Source organism: Cnephaeus nilssonii, assembly GCF_951640355.1.
Source record: "Cnephaeus nilssonii genome assembly, chromosome: 15".
NCBI classification, from domain to species: domain Eukaryota; kingdom Metazoa; phylum Chordata; class Mammalia; order Chiroptera; family Vespertilionidae; genus Cnephaeus; species Cnephaeus nilssonii.
This window is the reverse complement of record NC_137086.1, coordinates 56571210-56590407: the sequence shown is the minus strand read 5'-3', so window position 1 is coordinate 56590407 and position 19198 is coordinate 56571210. Positions and strand designations below refer to the sequence as shown.

The following is a 19198-nucleotide window of genomic DNA, read 5'->3' as shown; positions in this document are numbered from 1 at the left end:
GGTTACTAGGGTACAGGTTAAGATTTGGTAATTTTTATCAAAGCTAAAAATAATGACCTTATTGTATTATAGTGCCATGGCTGTTTATTTAGACATATAACTCAGGGATTTATAATGAGAATCACTATGGTTATGGTCCATTTAAAACTCTTTCTTCACTTAGTATATGGGGACCAGATTTCATGTTATTTGATGGTTAGATAGTAGAGTTAGCAATGGTCCCTGCTGCCAAAAATTTAGTTTCTATAGGAGAAAAGAAATGCCACATAAATAGATAAGGTATTAGTTTTTAAATAGGGGAATGAGAAGTAAGTGCATGTTAAACAGACAATCTTTCTCATCTTAATTCCATTTCTGTATCTCTTTTGGGATACCAAAATTTCCGTAAGTGGAAGTCTATGTAGTTAGGAATCTAAACCTTTCTCTACCCTGTCCATTTTGACGGTTGGGACAAGGGCAGGAAGGTGAATGTATATGCAGTTTGAAGCACGGAAATCTGCATGGTGGGTAAGCTCCCCCAGTGACCCATGTGCACTTCACTGCCCCCTCTGCATCACCCCCCGTATGCTTAATATGTCTTTTTAGTCTCCCAAGAATGTTGGTTTAATTTTTGGATATATAGGTAAAGTCTAATTTTTGTTTATTTATGTTTTTGGCAGCATAAAATGGTCATGTAATAATAAAATACTTAATATAGATAATTCTTGAGTAAATTCTCATTTTTGAAATCCTGTAAGATACAGTATAATACATACACCCAGACCCCCTCCTCTGTTAATCAGTGGCACCAAACCTAAGAGTTGGCCTTGAACTGAGTCTTACTCCACAGACAGAGAGTAGGAGACTTGTATCTGGATTGCTATTCAATTTTAATTAATAAATCTTGCTCCATACTGTTGCAAAAGAAATAAAAATAGCGCTTAAACATGTCTTATGTAGGTAAATTTTTAAGGAAAGCTGGCAGTTAAGGAGAGGCAGAAGTGAAATTGGAGAAGTGGATTATGACGAGGAACTCTATGTGGCTGGAAATATGGTGATCTGAAGCAAAGGAAGTAAAAGCCAGGCATTGGCTGTTTACAAGGTCTTTACAGTTGATAGTCCTGTTCAACAGGTGAGTTTATTTGAATTTTAGTATCTGATTGACTATTGAATAATTTTTTTGACATATTTTATTGATTTTCTACAGAGAAGAAGGGAGAGGGATAGAGAGAAACATCAATGAGAGAGAAACATCGATCAGTTGCCTTCTGCACACCCCCCACTGGGGATGTGCCTGCAACCAAGGTACATGCCCTTGACCAGAATCGAACCTGGGACCCTTCTGTCTGCAGGCTGACGCTCCATCCACTGAGCCAGACCAGTCAGGGCTTGAATAATTAAAAAAAAAAAAAGCTTTTATCTTAAAATTTAACAGAAATAATAATAATAAAAAAAGTATAATGATCCCAGTTGCTAGGTATATGTTTTAATATGTAGTGAAGATAATGGTAGGGAAATAAACATTTAATTTATTTTCTATATCATCACTTTTTTACACTGTCCTTTGTCAATTTAATGGTAATGTTTAAACTTACTTGAGTAATTCAATTAGTTATTGTCAAAAAAATTTTATAAGACTTATATATAAGGGTATCCTACCTAATAATAGACAAATATGCAAATTGACCGTACCTTCGCTATGCCTGCGATTGGCCAGGAGGCGCGGGGGGGGCGGGACTTGGGGTGGCCGGGGTGGCCAATTGGGCTGGCGGGACGCTGAGCTCGCGTCGCCAGCGGTGGCTCGAGCTCAGCATCTGTGCCATGGCTGTGCTGTGGCACAGAAGGGGCCTCTGGGCAGCGAGCTCACGTCCCACCGCGGACCATCAAAAGCGGGGGAGCTGGGTGCCTGTCCGCTCAGGCACCAGGCCTTTCAGAAGCCTTCGCCGCGCCGGAGGCTTCTGAAAGGCCTGGTGCACCAGTGGACAGATACCCAGCTCCCCCGCGATCGAAAGCAAAAGCGTGGGAGCTGGGTGCCTGTCCACTCAGGCACCAGGCCTTTCAGAAGCCTTCACCGCGCCGGAGGCTTCTGAAAGGCCTGGTGCACCAGTGGACAGGCACCCAGCTCCCCTGCGATCGAAAGCAAAAGCGTGGGAGCTGGGTGCCTGTCCACTCAGGCACCAGGCCTTTCAGAAGCCTTCGCCGCGCCGGAGGCTTCTGAAAGGCCTGGTGCACCAGCGATCAAAAGCAAAAGCGTGGGAGCTGGGTGCCTGTCCACTCAGGCACCAGGCCTTTCAGAAGCCTTCGCCACGCCGAGGGCTTTTGAAAGGCCTGGTGCACCAGTGGACAGGCACCCAGCTCCCCCGTGATCGAAAGCAAAAGCGTGGGAGCTGGGTGCCTGTCCACTCAGGCACCAGGCCTTTCAGAAGCCTTCGCCGCGCTGGAGGCTTCTGAAAGGCCTGGTGCACCAGCGATCAAAAGCAAAAGCGTGGGAGCTGGGTGCCTGTCTGCTCAGGCACCAGGCCTTTCAGAAGCCTCCGCTGCACCGGAGGCTTCTGAAAGGCCTGGAGAACCAGCCGACAGGCACCCAGCTCCCCCGTGATCGAAAGCGAAAGCGTGTAGGGGACCCTACACGTGCATGATTCAATCATGCACTGGGCCTCTAGTCCTATATAATAAAAGGGTAATATGCAAACTAACTGAGGAACAACCAGGAACCATTGGTCACTATGACACTCACTGGCCACCAGGGGCAGATGCTCAACGCAGGAGCTGCTACTGTAAGGCCGTGACGACCCTGTGGCAGAGCGACGACCCCAAATCAAACGCCGAACTCGAGTCTTGATGCAAAAGCAAGAGGTTTCTTTTATTCAAGCGCAGCGCAGGGACTCACAGGCAGCAACTCTGACAAGAGACTGCTGACCGGAGCCCTGAGCCAGGGTTGATTACAAGCTTTTATGGGCAAAAACCACACGCAGGTGGGGGTGGAAAGGTGGGGGAGATGGCCCGTTCTCGTGGGAACGGAATGCTTTATCTTTAACAGAAAGCTCGTAAAAACAGGAGTTTGCTTTAACAGAAACTAGAAGCCAGGGATGTCTTTAATTTGTTTCAACAAAGACCAGGACATTTACTGATAAGCACTAAAGGGGAGTTCAGCACGCTCTTTTCTGGGAACTGAACTATGCCCACTTAATCTTAACTATCTCTGCCTCCCAGAACAGCCTCCGGAGCGCCAGCCCTGAGAGTGCATCCTTTCATTCCCCCCTTTTCTTTTTGGGGAGTTCCAATCATGGAACTTTTGTAGTATAATAAGGGGACCCATCAGGGTGGATATGAGGGTGGTGAACCAAGGGGATCGGCTGTATCAATTTTTCAAACTATTCTATTGTCCAAGCAAGCAAGTGTGTACAAAAGCCAGAATAGCAGGGTTAAAATTCAAACAGCAGTTTTTATCTAAGTATGGTTGCTATTATACTTCAGTACCACGGTCCCCATCAGTACTGTCCTCACTGAAGTCCAGTTCCCCTCCTGCAGGTGTCGAGTCTCCTCTTGGCCTGCGTGTAGCCCAGGCTAGGGATCTCACGGGTGAGGCTGCTGGTTGCCAGGATCTAGGCCGTTTCCTGGTGCAGGAGCTGGGAGTGGTGTAGCCAGATCTGGGTGCTGTTCATTTTAATAACCGTGGGCATGCCCAGGATAACAGTGTAGTATCCCTTTCAGGTTGGGGTGAGTCCTTGGTCAGTGAACTTCTTTACCTATACCGAGTCCCCGGGCTGGAAGGGATGTACAGGGTCCGCGGTGGGCACTGGCAGTGCATCTCGAACAAGCTTATGGGTGGCTCTCTGGGTATAGAGCCTGTAAGGACTTAAGGAAGGGAATGGTTATGAATTCCAGCTTTCAGTTTCTTCCTGACCCTGGAAAGGAAGCGGTGGGGGGATGTCTATCATATATGATCTCTAAAAGGGGGAAACCCCTACCGGTAAGGGGTACACCTGGCCCATAAGAGGGTGAAGGGCAGGAGGTTGGTCCAGTTTTCACCGGTTTCTAGGACAAATTTAGTTAAAGTACTTTTAGAGTCCTGCTCATGCCTGTCCAGATTCTGGGCCTAAGGCTTGAGCTATACCCAGAAATACCTTGGCTATAAAGGCGGGGCTGTTATCTGATCCTATGACTACTGGCAGCCCGAAGCTAGATATAATCTCCTGGAGTAATTTCTGTGGGGCCCAAATTCTCAGGGCGACCCTCTTACCTTGCTTAGTATTTACCTGTGCACAAACTGTATTTCTAGTGACTATGCTTTTAATTATTTTATCTAAGAGTACCTGCCTTGCAGAAGTTCAGAAGTCTTGGTGATGCTAAGTGGGTAGCCTGGTGTAACTGGGCAACTCACGTCCGACCTAGAGCCTCTGGACCAACAGTCTGTCATCTGGTAGGATCCACCAACCATCTGGTCCTTTGATGGCTTGCTTCTGTTCTGCCAATTTCTCCTCTTGTTTGGTGTAAGAGGGGGTCTGCGTAGGTCCAGGTACGGCAGGGTTACTAAAACTGAACATAACTGCTCCCAACCGTGCTGTCAGGTCTGGGCGAGCTGTTCATACTGCGTCTGTTACCTCTGTGCAGCCCTGCATAGGTTCCTCTGGACTATCATCTGGAAGCAGGCTGGCAGGGTTGGTGGCCAGTGTCTTATGGAACCGGACACAGGGCTGGTCTAGGAGAAGAGCTTGGCACTGGGTGATCTTGGTGTTTGACATCCATCTCTCCAGAGCACCTTGAAGGAGGGCCTCCACACCATGGGGTGTTGTCAGGGCTAGTTCCTGGCCCAGAGTCTACTTATCTGCCTCCTTCACCAGCAATGCTGTGGTGGCCACTGCCCGGAGGCACGCTGGCCACCCTGCTGCCACGGGGTCTAGCCTCTTAGCAACAGGTCTCTTCCAGGGACCTAGAGTCTGAATGAGAACCCCTTTGGCAATGCCCCTTACCTCACTCACGTAGAGGTGGAAGGGCTTCGTGACGTCTGGCAAGGCTAGGGCAGGTACTGAGACGAGAGCCTTCTTTAGCTTCTCAAAGGCCTGTTGTTCCACTTCGGTCCAGTTCAGTGGATGCATTCCCCTAGTACTTAAGTACAGAGGTTTAGCAATCTCCGCGAGCCCCGATATCCACAGGTGGCAGTATCCAACTGCCCGTAGGAATTCCCGCTCCGTCCCCCTCAAAGGATATGGTGGCACATCCAAATAGTTTCTGCAGGAGGTCACGTCTACACAGGGGGTACGGACATTCTGGCATGATCAGAAATGAATGCGTTACCGTGTCCTTTCGAGGTCTACAGTCCTTTTTGATCTTCAAGGAAAACAGGAAATTTGTCCGGTGGCTCCCTGGACTGATGTCTTCTTAGAGGTTACGGGTCCCATCGGCTCTGTCAAGACTGAATAGGCTGCCCCAGTGTCCACCAGGAAACTAACAGGTTTGCCCCCCACTTGTAAGGTTACCCTGCGCTTCTGGGGGCTCAATGGAAAGGAGCCCCAGTCCTGTCAGTTCTCTTCCTCTAAGTTAAAGACCTTTGGAGTCTGAGTCTCCCCTTTTGCTTCTCTAGGTAACCTGCCAGGACATTTTCTCTTGCAGTGCCCCCGCTTCCTATTTGCTGCTGGCCTTTTCTTTCTTTTTACTTTTCTCTGTTCTATCTTATCACATGCACAAACCTTTACAAAAATCTTCACAATTTCAAATTAGCCTTCAAACCTTTCTTCTATGTCCTTCAAAAATGCATAACCATGCCTCAGACCTTCTATTAAGTATTTCTAAACATGTCTAGCAATCAATGTTTCAGTATTGTATGCTAGAAAAGGCAGCGGGGGAGGGAGCAGGCTCTGCAGCCGGTTCCCAGGCTAGCCAGGCCTCTAGCCACTTGAGTCCCAAATGGCCACATTCTTCCTACAGATAATGATCTCAGATTCTGATAAGCCTGAAAAGGGGAATTACTAGCTGTGCCTTCTTTAAGCCCCCTAACAGAACATGGCTTTAAGTCCCCTAACAGAACACGGTGAAAAGTGTCCAAGGAGACGTCAGGGGTTCTTGGGTCTCATTGGGGCGCAGGGGGTCACAAGGGAATTTCCCTTTTCATCGCTGCCTCCAGCAGCTACTCAAAACAACCCCTGGAGGGGATGGACGCTGGGTGGGCAGAGGCAGGGAGCGCGGCGCGGGTCCCAGGTGGCGAAGGAAGGCTCCCACCGAGGCGTTTTCATCTGGCAGTCCACTCTCTGTTCCCATTGGGAAAAGCTCTTGCCTCCTGCCAATGAAGGTGGCATGGGGGGGGGAACCAGTGACCCTTACACTGCAATCAGACTCCCTGACCTTTCTGAAAAGCCCCTCTGCTTGAGTGTGTTTCTATTAAAATTACTGATTTTAAAACTATAACTTAAGAGTTGATACATACACACAAGGACCAAGTGGCCCATAAAATATTTTCCTTTCCTTCCTAAAGATTTTACAATGTGCTGTAATCATTAATTACATCAAAGTTAAATGGCCAATTGAGACAAACACTTCTGAGACCGTTTCTCCACCACTGATTAAGACTGGGTGGCAGCAGGTGTCAGAAATAAGATTCATTCAGTTTTTGAGCTTGCTGGGCAGACTTGGTGACTTTGCCAGCTCAAGCTTCCTTCTTATAAATAGTTAACTTTAAAACTTGGTCCCTGATTTTAATCTCTTGGACCACAATTGTTACAACGTTATACCTTCAAATTAATAAACTTAGACAGAAATTTTGCTAGGCGGGCCGATTCCCCCTCTGACAGAGAGCAAACACCCCTAGGAAAAAAGAAATCCCAGTGGCCACTCAGGGCGATTTGCTATGTGTCAGAGCACCCAGCCTTAAACAAATTAAATGTTTCTTATTTCTTTTTATAGACTTCTATATATGAACAAATAATTATAACCAGGCAGATAACAAAATATCAAATAAACATCTGTCCTTATATCATTTCAGTAAACAAGTATTCTTACATTCTTGGGATCTAAGCAGATAACAGGAATACTGCCTCTAAGTCCCCTGATGGGGGCCTCCTTTTCCTACCGTCGCTTTTTGCCATAGGCCAGTGGGCGGGACCAGTGTGTTGAAGGAAAAGTCATCCTGCAGTCCGGCTCGGGGAGGGACAGGTTACACATAGAGCGTTATTTCAGGAGAGGCAAAACCTTGATAAAAGCTCAGTAATCCAATTACACAGTCAAAGGTTAAACAGGAAGGGAAGAACCACTCAATGTCCTCTGAGAGGATTTTAACAAACTGACAAAACCTTGACAAATCAAAACTCAACAAATAATATCCCAATTATGACAGAAAATATAAGACAAAAAGACAAAACAAACAGTCCTGATACCAACATGACAAAATACAAAACAAACACCTGTTGAGAGGGAGAGCCTCCAGCCCCTTCTGGGGGGGTCCCTCTCTCCTCTCGCAGGAGGAGATTTCTTGTGAGCTGAAAGCCTGGATGGCCTCCTGAAAGAAAAGATTTTTAATCCAGTTACAGATGCTATTAGAATCAGAATGAGAGAGGAAGGGAAAGATCAGGTTGTGTTCTCTATGAGGATCCTAATAACTGAAAACAGCAAGTTAAACAAACGGTTAACGGGGTCTATAAAGAGTTAATAGTAACTTCAGCCTTAGTTTCATGTTGGACTATGATGTCACAGGCAGGGACAGGACCTTGAAAATCTCTTCGCCCTGTGAAGCTGTTAGCTGGGAGTCTCCCAGCACCAAAAGAGATAAGGAAGCTGTAAATAAAAGTTCTTTTGTTCTTTGAAATGTTATAAATGGATATTTTAAAATCAACCTTAGGACTTTAAAATTCAATTTAATACAGTAAATTCACAAATCAGAGCAAACTGAAACCTTCATTTATACAAACAGAGGAATTTTTATTATCTAAGTGGGCTGATTCCCTCTCTGACGGAGAACAAAGGACTCTGAGAAAAAGGTGTCTCAGCAGCTGCTAAAGACCTTTGTATTCCGCCACAGCAGGTCCGCCCCATCTTTAAATAAATTAAAAGCAGAAAGAGACAACAAATACTTTTATATTTATATTTATATACCAAACAATCTGAGTTTTTGACTCCTATTAGATATTTACCAGAGTTTAAACAGTCACCTGATTAATTTGCCTGAGGAAGCTCTATGGCCTCCGGGTGGGGGGGGTTAAGCTCCCCTTTCCACTCACTTGGAGTGGACTGAGTCTATCTCATAACGTCCGTCCAGTAAGTCCACAGAAAGACACAGAAACCAAACAGACAAAGACACCTGGGAACAGCTGGACGATGGCCCTGTGCCAACCAGCGGGAGCGACCCGCTTCGTCCCAGAGTTTTGAGGGAAAGCCACTCCCCTCCAGACGGGGGTTTTTACGCCCCCCAGACGGAGACTACCAGGCGTCCCTGGCTCTCCTCCACCCTTGGGGCGTCCCCCAAGGCTGCAACCTGTGGTCCTCCAGGCACGTCTACCGACTACTGCTCGGTCACTCACTGCTCGGTCACTCTTACGAGTCGCCGAACGGCTGCAAAACCAGAAGTGTGCACACAGAACCAGACCAACTGAAACACAGGACAAAGACAGACAACAATGAACAAAACACTCAGACAACGGGCCCAACGAGACTGAAACAATGACCTAATATAACCAGACGGACGGACTCCCGTCCTCCAGATTGTCCGGCCGGACTTCAATCCGCCCGTCGCCGGACACCCGACGACGACCAATTTTACTCAGTCGTCTCCTGAATCTGGGGCGTCCCCCAGTTTGACAGTTTTTCTGACCGGACTCTAACCGGTCAGAGGAGCCCTCTCCTTACGGAGAGAACAACCTGTCACCAGAACCAGAAATAACCAGAAATACTGAAACAATTATCAGACGAACCGGACAACAGACAACAAAACAACGGGGGCCCCTTTACCTCCAAGGTCGGTTCTGACGTTTGAGGGGTGGTCGATCAATCTCGGTGGAACCTCCAAATGTAAGGCCGTGACGACCCTGTGGCAGAGCGACGACCCCAAATCAAACGCCGAACTCGAGTCTTGATGCAAAAGCAAGAGGTTTCTTTTATTCAAGCGCAGCGCAGGGACTCACAGGCAGCAACTCTGACAAGAGACTGCTGACCGGAGCCCTGAGCCAGGGTTGATTACAAGCTTTTATGGGCAAAAACCACACGCAGGTGGGGGTGGAAAGGTGGGGGAGATGGCCCGTTCTCGTGGGAACGGAATGCTTTATCTTTAACAGAAAGCTCGTAAAAACAGGAGTTTGCTTTAACAGAAACTAGAAGCCAGGGATGTCTTTAATTTGTTTCAACAAAGACCAGGACATTTACTGATAAGCACTAAAGGGGAGTTCAGCACGCTCTTTTCTGGGAACTGAACTATGCCCACTTAATCTTAACTATCTCTGCCTCCCAGAACAGCCTCCGGAGCGCCAGCCCTGAGAGTGCATCCTTTCACTACCTGGTGGTCAGTGCGCTTCCTCAGGGAACATCGCTCAGCCAGAAGCCAGCTCATGGCTGGCCAGCGCAGCAGCAGTGACTGGAGCCTCTCCTGCCTCCGTGGCAGTGCTAACGATGTCCGACTAATGGCTTAGGGGAGTGGGCCTAAGCTGGCAGGTGGACATCCCCCAAGGGGGGCCTGGATTGCAAGAGGGCGTAGGCCGTGTTGAGGGACCCCCCACCCCGAATGCATGAATTTTCGTGCACCAGGCCTCTAGTAAGAATATATTAACACATGATTATATTTGGTTGCATTTGAATAAATAAAAATTAGGTTCATAGTAAAAATACTCGGAGAGTAAGGGAAAGGAAAAAAATCTAATTTGTTGTCATTGAACATGCTTGGGTTGCTGGCTTGATCCCCAGTAAGGGGTGTGCAGGAGGCAGCCGATCAAAGTTTCTCATCGATGTTTCTACCTATCCTTCTCTGAAGTCAATAAAAATATACTAGAGGCCTGGTGCATGAAATTTGTGCACTGGAGGGAGGGGGTCCCTCAGCCCGGCCTGCGCCCTCTTGCAGTCTGGGACCCCTCACTCCTTACCACCCACCTGTTCAGTGCTCCTTACCGCTTGGCTCGCTGCTCCTTAGCACTACTGCGGGGGTGGGAAAGGCTCCTGCCACCGCTGCTGCGCTCGCCATCTGTGAGCCCGGCTTCTGGCTGAGAGGTGTTCCCCCTGTGGGAGTGCAGTGACCACCAGGGGGCAGCTCCTGTGTTGAGCACCTGCCCCCTGGTGGTCAGTGCGCAACATAGCGACCAGTGTTGTGGTCGTTCTGCTGTAATGGTTGTTTAGGCTTTTATTATATAGACTAGAGGCCCGATGCATGAAATTCATGCACAGGTAGAGTCCCTAGGCCTGGCCGGTGATCAGGACTGATCTGTAGGGTGACCGGACGGGGCAATCGGGGACGGGGGGGGGCCCACTGGCACCTGCCTTGGCTGGCCTGGGGCCTGCAGGCCTGGGGCAGCTCCTGCATTGAGCATCTGCCCCCTGGTGGTCAGTGTGCATCATAGTGACCAGTCGTTCCACTGGTTGTTCCACCGTTCAGTCGATTTGCGTATTAGGCTTTTAATATTATATAGATATGTATTTATATTTCATAAACTTATATATAAATTTATATGTATATATATAAAAACTATATATATTTCTAACTGATTAAAAAAATAATAAAAACAAATAAAAATTAGTAATTAAGCATTTGCCCTGCCTTTTTAGGAAGCCTTACAGTTCATCTCCAGTTAATAAAGGAAAACCCTTATTTAAAGAAGAATACCAGCTAATAAATATAGAAGGAATTGTAGAATTTGAAAATCGCTGTTCTGTGTAACCTCTGATTCAAACAAGGATTGTAAATGGGATAGTAATGCTATTGTGTGAAAGGTATTTAGCATGGCACCAAGGTGTTACTCAAAGTGAAGAAACAAATGCATCTCTACTCTGAAGCTGCATATTGTTCTCCACCTCAATAACCTGGTGGGTTTACCATCACTAATATGGGACAGAGGACTCTTTTATACCTACAGCTGTAATGTAGCATGGAGACATGATGCCATCTACTCAGTTTTCTTCTCTAAAATATTTGACATGAATATGTAGACCTAACTTGCAGTTACAGGAATTATAGAGGATCAATTTATAAAATGAGATGAGGAATGGGTGAAGGTATAGATGAAACAAGAACCATTATTGAGAATTATTGAAGTTGGCTGTTGGGGATTTATTATGTTACTCTGTTTACTTTGTATATATTTGAAATTTTCTATAAAAAAAAATTTCAGACAAATCCAGAATATGGGATAGTCTACATTCTGGTCTCCTTAAAGAGTTAGTCATGGAGGGGGAAAAAAGGTGGGGCCTGTTCTAGGTTAAAAGACACTAAAGGACATCACCAAATGCAATATTTTTTGCACCATGTTGAATGAACTTTGATTGAGTCCTGATTCTAGAAAATTGTCTTAAAATAACATTTTGGGGAAAATTTGAAAAAGTTGCAAATGGACTGAATATTAGGTGATGTTAGAAAATTTTTTTCTTAGGCAAGATGGTGGTTTTGTGGTGTATAGGAGAAAATATTTATTTTGGGCAAATGCATGATGAAGTCATGATGTGGGGGGTTTTCAGGTAGTTAACACCCCCCACTCAAATCCCCCACATGCACATAAGCAGATAGGGCATAATATTCACAACTGTTAGATTTATTTATTTATTTTTAAAACATATTTTTATTGATTTTAGTGAGGAAGGGAGAGAGAGGAACATCAATAACATCAGTGGTGAGAAGAGAATCATTGATCGGCTGCCTCCTACATGCCCACTACTGGGGATTGAGCCCGCAACCTGGATATGAGCCCTTGACCAGAATCAAACCCGGGACCAGTCCGCAGGCTGATGCTCTATCTACTGAGCCAAACCAGCTAGGCCTTAATAACTGTTAGGTTTAGATAAACAGGTGTTCACTGTATTGCTTCAACTTTTCTTACTGAATATTTTTAGAATAAAAAGTTTCTGGGGAGAGTAGAATATATTTATAGCAGTTGAATTAATTGTTGGGCTATTGACAAGAGATTTCAAGACTTTTTGACTAATGTTGAATTCCTTAGTGGGAAGCACTGAAATCTTGGTACCTGAACATTGTTTTTTGTGTTTTCCCCCATTAACTGTTTCCTGATGAACATTGTACCCTTCTAACAATATATTGGGAACGATAAACTGAATTACTCCTAAACTTGAGGGCATGTGTAAAAGCATTTCTGTCCAGGAGTGTTGAAGCCAGTGACCATTTTGATGATATTTTCCCCCCATGTAACCATAAGGTTAGTGTAGTTGTGAAAGTGGCATGATGATATCCAACTAGTTCTTTTTCTTTTAAAAAAAATACATTTTTAATGATTTCAGAGAGGAAGGGAGAGGGAGAGAGAGATAGAAACATCAATGATGAGAGAGAATCATTGATTGGCTGCCTCCTGCACAACCCACACTGGGGATCGAACCCGCAACCCAAGCATATGCCCTGACCTGGAATCAAATTGTGACCTCCTGGTTCATTGGTTGATGCTCAACCGTGGAGCCATGCTGGCTGGGCTCAAACTAATTTTTTGCTTCTATGTTTCCATCTTAAATTCTCCAAGGGATGATTGTATGTTTACTAGATTCCATGTATGTGCAGTTAGATGAATTGTCTCTTTTGTCTCCTTTACCTTAAGATTGCTTGTAAATAGAACAGTAAGATTTTTAATTTCAGTCATTTTGGTCTGGAAAACATATTGTTATTTAGTCTTCTTACTATATGGAGGAAGATATTTTAGATTTTGGTTAGGAATCAATACCAGGTATATGTGACTCAGATTTAGTTGAACAAATTAAACAGATAACTAAAATGCTGTATGCAGATAAATTAAAGTGCCATATAATAGCTGTGTGTCCACAGTGTGGTGAGAGACAGGGGGACTGGCTCTGAAGGAAGGATTTCTCAAAGAAATTGCTGATTGACCTGGAAGTTGGGAAAAGAAGGGCATTCTAGGCAGAGGGAATCAGCCAAATGATTTATGGAAAAACATGATGTTTTCTAAGTTCAGAATGGATGTACAGAGGGTTTGGGTGTGAAGAGATGCTTGCAGGTGCTGAGTGGATCCAAACTGAAGGGCCTTGTTTGTACCTGGGAAGTTGGAATTTAAACTATACACAGAAGGAGCCTATCAAGGATGTTAAAATGGAAAGTACACCTTCAGTTCTGTATTTTGAGAAGATATGACTTTGGTGGCAATGTGTAGGATTGGCTGGAGAGTAGAGAGACTGTTGTCAAGGATACTGTTTTATGATAGTTCAGGGGGAAAAGATTGGCTCTGAAGAGAGAAGACAGAGATGAGAGACAGAGCCGAGGGAATGTGCAAGTGGCTAGTGATGTCTGAGACATCAGGAGTAAGGGAGAGTGTGAAAATACTATTGGGATGGGGAAGGGAGTGGGCTGAAAGAGATTAATTGGGGGGGGGATATATAATACTTTCAACAATAAAGATTTTAAAGTAAAAATGAAATACTATCTGCTTTTACAGACTGGGAGAATGGGACTTCATAAAAGGAAGCTGAGTCAATAATAGGTACAGTGTAGATTTTGGACTTTGAGGTGGGAGTGCAGCTCTAATGCCGGTTCTTCCTAACTCAACAACCACAGAACAGATAATTCCATTTATAACCGGACAGAGGGCTTGAATGGACATTTCTCTAAAGATATGCACATGGCCATGAAACAGTGCTCAGCATGTTTAATCATTAGGCAAATGCAAATCAAAACCACAATGAGATACCATGTCCTACCTACTGGGATGAATGATACATAAAAAAATAAGTGAGGATGTTGCAACTGGAACCCTGTGATAACTGGTGGAGAAGTAAAAAATGCCACTGTGGGAAACCATTTGGCTGTTTCTCAAAAAGTTAAACCTAGGCAAGGTGGAGGGGATCAATGGGGGATAAAGGAGGGACCTATAATATTTTCAACAATAAATTTCAAGATAAATTAGGGGGAAAAAAGTTAAACCTAGAGTCACCATATGATCCAACAATTCCCCTTGTGGGTATATATACACAAAAGAATTGAAAGCAGGAACTCAGTCGAACACCAGTGTTCATAGCAGCATTATTCACAATAGTTGAAATTGGAAACAACCCAAGTATGTATGGAGAAATGACTGGATATACAATATATGGTATATGCCTAGAATGAAATATTTAACCTTTAAAATGAAGGAAATCCTGAGATGTGCTACAATATGGATGAACCTTGAGGATGTTATACCCAACATAACAAATACTGCATAATTCCACCTTCATGGGGGTACTTTTCTTCGAATAGGCAAATTCATAAAGATAGCAAGTACAATAGAAACTGAGGGAGGGAGACATGGGGAATTGTTGAATTGGTAGTTTCTGTTTGCGATAATGGAAAAATTCTGAAAATGGATAGCAATGAGGTTGCACAACTTTATGAATGAATGTATTTAATGCTACTGAATTTATATACCACAAAATGGTTAAAATGGTAAATTTTACATGTATATTTAACCACAATTGAAAAACCCATAAAATACCATTAAATAATTTCAAGTAAGTGATTGTTAGGCATGCTAGTGAAAGTTGAATGGCATTTCCTAGTTTATATTTTTGCAAGATGACAGGAAAAGTTTAGTTTTTCTAAAGTTTTTTTTCTGAAGTGAGTCTAGGAATGTCTAAGAATGATAAGATCATTAAGAAATCTGTAGGTTATGAAATAGTTCTTCTGATAATCTTTAGTTTTATACAGGACATAGGGTCGATACAGGTTGAGCCGCTGTTTGAGGTCACTTTTGTGGCAAGGCTTCTATCTAGTAGGTTTTTAAATTTTTGTCTATTCAACATAAAATTTATTTCCACACATAGTTTATCTTTCCTTATAATATTTATCATTAATTTGTCTAATTTTACTTTACCTTGCTTTTTTTGTTCCCCTGGTGCATGTGTTGAGCTGGTGAGGAGATTGTGTGTGTGTGTGTGTGTGTGTGTGTGTGTGTGTGTGTGTAATTATTTATTTTTAAAATATTTCCTTTTGAAAGTATTATAGATGTCTCCCCTCCCCCTTTTTTTAAAATTCTTTTCTTTTTAAATATATCTTTATTGATTTCAGAGAGGGAGAGGGAAAGAGATAGAAACATCAATGATGAGAGAGAATCATGGATTGGCTGCTTCCTGCACATCCCCCACTGGGGATAAAGCCTGCAACCCGGGCATGTGCCCTTGGCTGGAATCGAACCTGGGACCCTTCAGTCCGCAGTCTGACCTTCTATCCACTGAGCCAAACCAGCTAGGGCAATGTCTCCCCTTTTTTATTGTCCCCTTCTAGCTCACCATAATTCCTATTTAGATACTATTTGTTAACAGGCTATTATTTAGCTGCAATTTTCTTAGATAAGCATTTTGTTTTAATTTTAGGCATTTATTATATCAGAGGATAAGTCTGAAAAAGCCTACAATAAGTTTCTTTTTGGAATTTTATTGAACTTTTTGATTCTAAATGTATACCTCTTTTTTTGTTGTTCAAAATAAGGAGACATGAATAATGGTGGTTTTGTCTAAGCATTTTTATATTATTCATTAAAGGAAGAGTCACACATCTCCTGGAGAAGGTGCTGCAGAGACTGTGGGAATGACAAAAAGGGAGAGAGTCCCATGTCTCCTCCTGGATAAGGTGCTGCGGAGACTGTGGGAATGACAACAGGATTTAGAATATCATTGAAATCACGTAGGTGTTTTGATATTCCTTTCATTTTTCAGCATTGTGATTATTTAATTTTTAAAATGTTTTTTATTTCAGGGACAGGAAGGGAGAGGGAGAGAGAGAGAAACATCGTTGATGGGAGAGAATCATCTTTTGGCTGCCTCCTGCACACTTCCTCCTGGGAATAAAACCAGAAACCTGGGCATGTGCTCTGGTCAGGAATTGAACCATGACCTCTTGGTTCATGGGTTGATGCTCAACCACTGAGCCACACCTGCTGGGCCAGCATTGTGATTTTTTTTCTATATTCTTAGATCAACTTAATGTGAAAATGGAACTTGAATTGCTTTAATTGATTTTTTTTATTGTTTAAAGTATTACATATGTCTCCTTTTCCCCCCATCGAACCCTCCCCGATCACTCTCACCCCCCTAATTACAAGTAGGCATGTTTTAAAAATCAATATCTGTTTCTTCTTCTCGGGATTGGGAGTATTTACTGAATTCAGACTACCACCAGAAGGTTGAGCCTCACCTTTTGAACAGATCTTTATGTCTGAGTCCTTTGGAAGTTTCTCAGATAAAGGATGAGGACTTGTCACAGAATCTCAGTCTGGATTCTTCTACACTTCTCTTCTCTCACATATCTGCAATGTTTTTTCTTCTTCACCAGGTCTTTGAGGATCCTAAATTGAATACTCTGATGGGAGAAGGAATTCATTCACTTGTGGACCTCTTAGTTCAGTTGGCAAGGTAAATACTGTGTGTAGAGTGAAAACTTCCAGGAGTGCTCAGGTGACTCAGAAATGGCCTTCTTAAGAACCCAGAGCATTTTTTGTAAAACAGAATTGTTTGAAGATATTGGTTGTGTAAGGGTCTGTGAGTCATCTTTGTCCTAAGATCAGTAGGAAGTCAGGAAACATGTTAAACCCTGGGGGTGATCCGCAGAGCATTTCATGTTGACAAGCTGACTGGCTGTACTGTGGTGGAAGTTCTATAACAATACGTGCTGTGCTGTAACAATACCTACCTTCAAATAGTGCTTTCAGTTCAGAGAATTGCAGTTTAGCTACATGAGTTGTCAACAAGGTCAGGGAGTCATGATCCCCATTTAGTGATGAGAAAACCTGTCCGGGTGTGTTTCCAAGACCAGGACACTTGGCTAACTGTGGGCTCTCTGCTGCACTTGTGCTGTCGCCTTTTGTGTCTTTCAGGATCCTAGTGGATCTACATTTACATGGTTCTAACACTGCACTTTTACAGCCTTGCCAGCATTCTGTTTGGCACTGAATTCTAAAGGTCACACACTTGGGTGTTGTGACCTTGATAATAAAGAAAATTGAATGAAATAAAAATGTCAACATCTGAGTTAAGATTACAGCACATTTTCTAATTTTTGTTATCTTCCTTGAGATACTGAAGTTGAATTCTGAGACATGGCAGTTTTAATTTTTTGATTTCTCTTAGGACAAACCATTATTATCATGAAAATTATCTTGTGATGAAATGATTTCCAACCCTAATCGTGGGCTCTGGTATTTTTCACATATCTTATTTAGTTTTAAAACTTCACAGTTAATTAACTGGTATTTACCCATTTTCTGGAAGAAAATATTGAGGTTCTAGAGATGGTTTGCTGAAGATCACATGGTTAATAAGTAATGGAGGAGAACCTAGACCTTAGTGTGTTTACAGTAGTTTCACCTCCACAAAATGTGTCTAGCAAAAGGAGTTCAGGTTGCACTTATCATATTGGGCACAGGAAAATCCAAAAATAGAATAAAGGGATTCTAGATTTGATTATCTTCTTTCTCACAGGTAAGTTTTTAACTTGGAAAGCTCTATTGATGAATCCCAACTGTTGGGGTAAAATGTTGTAACACCTTCCTTGTTATTTCTGTTTTATATGTTCTTGTTGTTTTAGGGACTTAAAATTGGAGATTTACTTAGATCATAACTACAGGGATTACACAGTGCTTTTCAGAACTACTGAACACGTATGCACAATTGATCGAGGTAAGCATCAGTGTTGTTAAAGATTTTGTGAATAGTATAGTGACATTTGCTTGTATTTCTCTTATGTTTAGACTCTATCATAAACTGGATTCTGATAGTGTAGAGTACAGGCGAGATGATGGGAAGTCAGGTCCTGTTACTTCTCTCGTACTCTCATTCTTGAGGTCCCTTTCTTCCTTTCACCATCTATTTCACTTTCTCTCTGTATGTGAGTCTATGTCTGTCTGACTGTGACACTGACCTGTTATTCTATCTTTAAGCTGAGTCCACACCCTTTTCCATAACACTATAGTAAATCTTGATGTTAATATTTTGGTGTATATATTTCCAGATTTCATTTCTCATTTTAATAATTTTATACTTAATTAGCAGAAAAAATTGAATGTTTCAAAACTTATTTTAAAAATTTATTATATAGTGAGCATCCTTCAATATCAGCATATATGTGTACATATGTATGTGTGTGTATGTATATATATATATATATATATATATATATATATATATATAGTATAGACCTTAGCTAATTATGTATAAGTACATGAATAGATAAGGTCTATACATGCTTTTGATCAACAATTTTACTTCTAATTATTCAAGAGTATTTAATTTAATGGATTATCTAATCTAATAATAGACAAATATGCAAATTGACCGCACCTTCGCTACACCCAAGCCATGCCCACCAGCCAAGCCACGCCCACCAACCAATCAGGACGAGTATGCAAATTACCCCAACAAAGATGGCGGCTAATTTGCATATCAAGACAGCCTCAAAGAAACCAAGAGCTGCAGAAGGGAGTAAAGCTTCAGAGAAGCAAGCAAGCCAGGGGGTAGAGAAGGGAGGAGCGAAGGCAGGGCCGGGGGTGAAGGGAAAAGCAGGCGGGCTAGCCGAGAAGGCGGGGCGGGCGACAAGGGAGGAGCGGAGGCGGGGCCGGGGGCGAAGGGAAAAAAGCAGGAGGCTGGCCGAGAAGGCAGGGCGGGCGACAAGGGAGGAGCGGAGGCGGGGTAGAGTGCACCAGGAAATCCTATTGCAGGATTTTTCCTGCAACGGGAACGCTAGTAGTCTATATAAATAGCTAGGTAATATTGGAAATTATCATTATTTATTATTATACATATACACTTGGGGCGTATTCCTCTTATTAGTTATTTAAGATAATCACCTAGAACTCTTATGACAGCACCAGAGAAGGTTTCCAGCACCGCCAGCAGCTGTCTCCAGAGTGGCTTCAGGTACTGCCTCAGGCCAGGCCAGGCCAGGGCGGGGCCTCTCTCTGGACCAGGCTCTGGCCCCTGAGCAGGCCCTTCCTCTGGCTCTGGAGAGCTCTGGAGCTCCGGGTGTGGACCTGGAGCAGGAGAAAGAGAGAGATTTACTCACACACCTGGCTTTCCCGTGACTTTCCACAGCCAGGAAAGATGCCACCGCCTTTAA

General features: G+C 43.6%; 1 long non-coding RNA gene across 1 annotated transcript; it reads left to right on the top strand.

The window, feature by feature from the left end:
• The first annotated feature begins 943 nt into the window (after nt 1-943).
• LOC307112168 lies at nt 944-18129 on the top strand. Its single transcript, XR_013814673.1, has 4 exons — nt 944-1111; nt 15631-15772; nt 16421-16500; nt 17672-18129. It is a non-coding gene; the product is annotated as an uncharacterized lncRNA (long non-coding RNA).
• The last annotated feature ends 1069 nt before the right edge of the window (nt 18130-19198 follow it).